This window comes from Dermacentor silvarum, chromosome 7 (assembly GCF_013339745.2).
Source record: "Dermacentor silvarum isolate Dsil-2018 chromosome 7, BIME_Dsil_1.4, whole genome shotgun sequence".
Classification (NCBI taxonomy): domain Eukaryota; kingdom Metazoa; phylum Arthropoda; class Arachnida; order Ixodida; family Ixodidae; genus Dermacentor; species Dermacentor silvarum.
Genome location: NC_051160.1, coordinates 24,920,951 through 24,927,942, shown reverse-complemented (window position 1 = coordinate 24,927,942; position 6,992 = coordinate 24,920,951). Strand labels below are relative to the sequence as shown.

Below are 6,992 nucleotides of genomic sequence, written 5' to 3'. Positions count from 1 at the left end.
GACAGGCGCCAAGGTTGTTGCGAAAGAAGGCGACGGTTAACCGGCATTGCGCCTAACAACCCGGGAGGACCACCTCAAGGACTACTGGTTGCGTTTCGGGGCGGTTTGAGGGAAACGAGGAAACCTTTTGCCCTGCAAACGTGTGAAGGCAACCAAGCCGCCCTTCCGACGACGATTCGTTGCGTTTGGGGACGTCTTCTGGGAAACAATGTATCAATAAATCTGTATTGCTCACTCGTTATTTGCTTTTATTCTTAGTAGTTAGGATGACGATGAGGGTTCCTCTTTTCTTGTCTTCATACCCCAGCAGGTGTGAAGGTATTCATGCAGACTGCAGGATCATTCCTCTGGAAAGTTGAAAAATACCAGTCATATCAAAACAGTCATATCTTCCACAGGATCATTACTCCCCATTTTCAGTATCACTTGTTTTCTTTCCTCCTTTTTCACAAGTTCAAACCTTTGTACCTGAATGTTCAACACGTTGGTCGCTCGTAAAATGCAGCCAGCTAAGCGTGCGTACGTGTGCGTATGAGAGCAGGAGCGAGAGAGAGAGAGAGAAAGAGAAAGGTGCGGTGAAAAAAAAACGTTTATTTGTTTCTATTGTTTTTCTTTTATTTCTCCATTGTAGCCATTATAGCAGCTAGGGGTGCAGTTCTCAAAACAAGGCATGAGCAAAATCGCTTTCGCATGGAACAAATATTCATTTAAAACACAGAAACAACATCCCAAGCAACGGAATGCTCCGAATTATTTTATTGACTGTAAAAAAAAGATTAATATCGAAAGGCATCACTCTTCAAAGGAACCCCACAGGGTCTTTCAACATATCTCGTCTTTTAGAGACATAAATGGGTGGCATAAAATAACACTCGCTATCATTGCCGCTTTTACGATACATAAAAGAAAAAATTACATAGCAGTTTGACTGATTTCTAATTTGTACCAATTTTTTATGACTATCGGTCTTACCTAGCCTCCTGCCATAATTACCAAGGAAAAACACGGCACTATCATATTCTGCGCGTATTTTGTCTACGAAATCAGCGGTGTGGATCCAAGCAAGCTCTCATATAATCGCGCATGCGGATGTGGATGAAATATCACCATCATCATCATCATATTCATTATCATCATCATCAACCTGTATTTATGTCCACTGCAAGGCGAAGGCCTCTTCCTGCAGTCTCCAATTACCCCTGTCTTGCGCTAGCTGATTCCAATTTGTGCCTGCAAATTTCCTAACTTCATCACCCCACCTAGTTTTATGCCGTCCTCGACTGCGCTTTTCTTCTCTTGGTATCCATTCTGTAACTCTAATGGACCGCCGGTTACCCGTCCTACGCATTACATGCCCTGTCCAGCTCCATTTTTCCTCTTAATGTCAAGTAGAATATCGGCTATCCCCGTTTGCTCTCTGATCGACACCACCCTCTTCCTGTCTCTTAACGTTAGTCCTAAGATTTTTCGTTCCATCGCTCTTTGTGCGCTCCTTAACTTGTTCTCGAGATTCTTTGTTGAACTCCAAGTTTCTGCCCCATATGTTATCACCGGTAGAATGCAATGATTGTACACTTTTCTTTTCAATGACAGTGGTAAGCTCCTAGTCAGGATTTGGCCATGCCTGCCGTATGAACTCCAAACTAATTTTATTCTTCTGTAAATTTCCTTCTCATGGTCAGGGTCCCCCGTGAGTAATTGACCTAGATAAACGTACTCCTTTACAGACTCTAGAGACTGATTGGCGATCCTGAATTCATGTTCGCTTGTCAGGCTATTCAACATTACCTTTGTCTTCTGCATATTAGTCTTCAACACCACTCTTACACTTTCTCGGTTAAGGTCCTCAATCATTTGTTGTAATTTGTCCCCATTGTCATCTGCAAGCCGAAGATTGCTGAGATATTCACCGTTGATCCTCACTCCTAAGCCTTCCCAGTCTAAGAGCTTTAATATACTTCTTCTAAGCATGCAGTAAATAGCATTAGAGAGATTGTGTATCCTTGCCTGACCCCTTTCTTCATAGGTAACTTTCTACTTTTGTTGTGCAGAACCAAGGTAGCTGTGGAATCCTTGAAGATATTTTAATCACGTATGCCTCATGTACGCCTTGATTACGCAATGACTCTATGACTGCTGGTATCTTTACTGAATCAAATGCCTTTTTCATAATCTATGAAATCCATATAGAGAGGTTGATTATACTCCGCATATTTCTCAATTACCTGATTTACGACATGGATATGATCCATTGTACAATATCCCTTCCTGAAGCCAACCTGTTCTATTGTTTGACTGAAGTCAAGTGTTGCCCTGATTCTATTTGAAATTAGCTTGTTGAATATTTTATATAGTGCTGAAAGCAAGCTCATGTGTCTATAATTGTTCAATTCTTTAATGTCTCCCTTCGTATTGATTAGTACAATGTTGGCGTTCTTCCAGCTCTCTGGTCTTAAAGTCGTGAGGAATGACGTATAAAGGGCCGCAATCTTTTCAAGTATGATATCTCCTCCATCTTTGATTAAATCGACTGTTATTCCATCTTCTCCCGCAGAATTCCCCTAGCCATGTCTTTCAAGGCCCTTCTAACTTCATCGCTAGTTAAAGAAGGCGCCTCTGTATCCTGTTCATCACTACTTCGAATGAAAGTAGCTTGGCTGCTCTGGGAACTGTACAGATCAATCTTCCGCTGCTTTTACTATGTCATCGAAATTGCTGATGATATTACCCTGCTGATCTTCCAGTGCATACATTTTGCCTTGTCCTATGCCTAGTTTTCTTCTCACTGATTTCATGCTGCGTCCATATTTGACTGCTTCCTCAATCTTTTCCACGTTATATTTTTGAATATCCCTTACTTTCTTCTTGTTTATCAGTTTTGACAGTTCAGCGAATTCTATCTGATCTCTCGAGTTTGCCAGGATGAAATATAACTGTTGCTAAATGTTCTTTATTAACCGAACTGTCTCGTTGTTTAGCACGGCTGACGTGCTCACTCTTATCTCAGATCAATATGGAAATACGCCCAGATCCTACTACATTAGCTAGAACAACATTCTCCATTTTGTGACTATCGATATCATGTGAGCGCTTCGTCACAAAGGCGCCGTGCGCACTTTGCCACATTCAGTGACATCTTACATTTATTGCACCATAAGGCATTGAAATAATGTTTAGGAGTGTGATGATGTGGATAGTGGCGTGTGGCGGTGCCAAGACAAAGTGCGTGACAAGCCAGCTTGAAGTGATGGTGATGTATGGCAGCACCAAGAAGAGGATAGGTGATAATGATAATAGAAGAAGACCACCACGTTCCATGAACAAAGAAGTGGCACGAGAGCACGCAGAGCGTGAGAGCGAGCGGCAGCCTCGAACGCAAGCTCGCAAAACGGCGGCTCCAGGCTCGGGTACCGGCGACCGGGTGTCCAGCTACCGTGCGCACCTGGTCGGAGATCCAGCTCGTGGCTGGGCTTTCCTGCGCACCAGCGGCCTGCTGTTCTAGCGGCCTGGTGCAGTGCTTCCTGCTGGGACCGGGACGCCTGAGCTACCACCCTGCTGAGCGAGCCCGACGACTGGCGACCGGGTGTCCTGCTACCGTGCGGACCTGGTCGTAGATCCGGCTCGTGGCTCTACTCTCCTCTACACCAGCGGCCTGCTGTTCTAGCGGCCTGGTGCAGTGCTTCCTGCTGGCCACCGGGACGCCTGAGCTACCAGCCTGCTGAGCGAGCCCGAGGACTGGCGACCGGGTGTCCTGCTACCGTGCGGACCTGGTCGTAGATCCGGCTCGTGGCTCTACTCTCCTCTACACCAGCGGCCTGCTGTTCTAGCGGCCTGGTGCAGTGCTTCCTGCTGGCCACCGGGACGCCTGAGCTACCAGCCTGCTGAGCGAGCCCGACGACTGGCGACCGGGTGTCCTGCTAGCGTGCGGACCTGGTCGTAGATCCGGCTCGTGGCTCTACTCTCCTCTACACCAGCGGCCTGCTGTTCTAGCGGCCTGGTGCAGTGCTTCCTGCTGGCCACCGGGACGCCTGAGCTACCAGCCTGCTGAGCGAGCCCGAGGACTGGCGACCGGGCGTTCTGCTACCGTGCGGACCTGGTCGTGGATCCCGCTCGTGGCTCTGCTCTCCTGTGTACCAGCGGCCTGCTGTGATAGCGGCCTGGTGCAGTGCTTCCTGCTGGCCACCGGGGCGCCTGAGCTACCTGTCCGCCGACCGAGCGTGGCGTTTTAGCAGCCGAGGCGTTGCAGGTCAGGCATTACTGGCCAGTACAGCAGTGGCCTGGTGCTCTACCGGCCTGCTGTTTCTCCTGCTTCCACGTCGCGACAAGGAGCGGCGTGGTGCGACAATGTGCGGCGCGACAGCAGCGACGTAGCCACAACAGCGCTCTACCGTCACAACCACCGTCACGGGCACCGCAACGACGATGAATACGGGCGAGTGCTAGGCACGTGCTTTATATGGAAGGACAACTTCCGAACTATAGCCACGTACATGTGTATGTAAATCATCTGTATCGTGTTAGCGTGTCAGTTTAAAGTCTGTGTTTCGTGTACCAAGCTCTCGTCTGCCGTGTCATTATTAAAGGATCCTGGGCCCAACTGGAAACCGGCGAGTTTGTCGTTGTTTCCTCATCACAATCTGGCGAGCTTGCCAGGATCGGCCAGTAATATCCCAAACGCGGAGACCGGCATTCGGGTGTATACACGCAGCACTAGACGTCCGATATGTATTTTAACAAGTTAGCCGCCACTGCAGCACAGCTAGGCTTCTTCCATTAGGTCTTCTTCCATTATCATCATCACCAATCCTCTTCTTGGTGCTGCCATACATCACCATCACTTCAAGCTGGCTTGTCACGCACTTTGTCTTGGCAGCGCCACACGCCACTATCCACATCATCACAAGGAGCTTGTTTATCCGAGCCATTGTAGATAACTATATATATTATGCAGTCATCAGGAACAATTTGAAATGGCGATGTAATACCGGAACTGATATATGTATTATGACGTAAAAAATGACAACGGAGGAAAAGAAATGACGGCGCAGATATATCTATGCCAACATCCTAGGCGCCGCTTCGATTCGCTACCGTTCCTGGGAAATCTGCCACCTTCGTGAGCTACCGTTGGGTATATATATATATATATATATATATATATATATATATATATATATATATATATATATACGGGTGCATGAACGCACACCATCTTCCATACTACACGATGTCTCTGACAGACAGACAAAGAACATTACGTATGTGAATAAATATTTCCGGGACAAATAATAGTTAATATTAGCCATCTACAAAGGCACTGCACCGGCGCCATCGTTTTTCTTGAGCGTTCGTAAATGCCCGGCAAAAGTAACCAACGAGAGGAAATGTCATATGTCAAAACATAACTCGCGATTTCCTTAAAAGCGCCGCAGTAGCAGTGGAGCCACTTAATTAGCTTAATTAGCCCAGGTACAAGCAGATCGCGTTCTTTTATCCAGATGTACTGTACCTCGGAGAAAGAAAGCACAAACGCAAGCACAAATACACTATTTCGTGGATTCTGTAGGGTCCTGCGCAGCATAAACGTTTCGTTGCCAATTTAATTTCACAGCCACCAGAGCACAGACTGATTTTGCCGTTGCACTCACCATTTTTTCCTTGCTGATTGTTCATCACAGTCGATGCTATATCGGACGCTATAGAGACATAAAAAGTGGGTCTGTTAAAAACATTGCGGTTGCAATACACAGCACGTTCAATCAATCTTCCACGCAGTTGGCAACCATTTTTACTACTTAATGTCATATCACCCATAATCTATCATGTTATCAAGTTCAGTTCTACCAGCGATCGTAATTATTATGGTGCTATCGAGTTCTGTTATGTAAAAATTACTATTCGCAAGCCCATAAAATGTAGCACACGAAAGAGGATGCTCATTTAGCTGAGACGGAAAGCAACAACATAGCAGTGTGCGGTCGGAAGCAAATTTCCCTGCTGAAACACTGTGCTGTAAAGTTATCTGCATCTGCTATAAATGACAATAAAGTTTCCCTTCGTTAGAATGGATAGCTATACTCACCCGAACTTCCCAGGCCGCCCACAGCGCTTGCTGCAGTCATCGCGACGAGTGCACGGTCTCCGCCCCCTAAAAAACGTATATAAACAAACATTATCAAACCTTGGTAGCTTGGAAATGCCCTATAGTCTAGGCTCAACAGTGATCAAAGTGTTGAAAAAATCCCGTAATTACCGAAGGAGTACATTTTGCCCAGTGCAGATGCACCCTACATTCGGTCAACTTCAGAAGAAGGAAAACCGAGGGGCTCGATTTTGTTAATTAATCATAACCACATAAAGCCAACAGACAACGAAGCCAAGGAAAGCATCGGGGAAATTAAGTGTAGTTGAAATTGCAATGTAGAAAATAATGAAGAAAAGGGAAATGAAAGGTGGACGAAAAGATAACTTGGCTCCCGCCGGCGACAACTTACATTTTCGTGCACTTTTATTTCCCTTTTCTTCGTTATTGTCTACATTCCAATTTCAACTACACTTCAGTGGAGGGGGGGGGGGGGGGGGGGGGCTCAGAAGGCCCCCTTCATTTGTATATATATATATATATATATATATATATTAAAAGAAGTGCAGGGGCACGTACAAACGCAAAAACATTTAATTTCGACGTTTCGGCCGGGGTCCGGCCTTCATCAAGATTGCGATTGCACGCACACAGAGCTAAATTATTACATTTTCTGTGTAAAAAAAAATACAAACTGTGCCTGGTCTATGACCACAAGCACATGCACATTTAGTGACGTCATGCATACCAACACGTACATTTACTCATGTCAAACTCAACGGACACACGCGCGAGATAGAAACCAACCTGACTACAAACTTCGGGCGCAACTACAAACTACAACAAGAACGCAACTACAAACTTGGGCGTGCATACAGCGGCGAAAAATAGAGAGAGAGAGATAGACAGG

At 46.1% G+C, this 6,992-nt stretch overlaps 1 long non-coding RNA gene across 1 annotated transcript; it reads right to left on the bottom strand.

Moving 5' to 3' along the window:
* Positions 1-226: 226 nt before the first annotated feature.
* Positions 227-6,149, bottom strand: LOC125947286 (uncharacterized). Its single transcript, XR_007468152.1, has 3 exons — positions 6,083-6,149; positions 5,649-5,696; positions 227-347 (listed from the first exon to the last, which is right to left on the bottom strand). It is a non-coding gene; the product is annotated as an uncharacterized LOC125947286 (long non-coding RNA).
* Between the last annotated feature and the right edge of the window lie 843 nt (positions 6,150-6,992).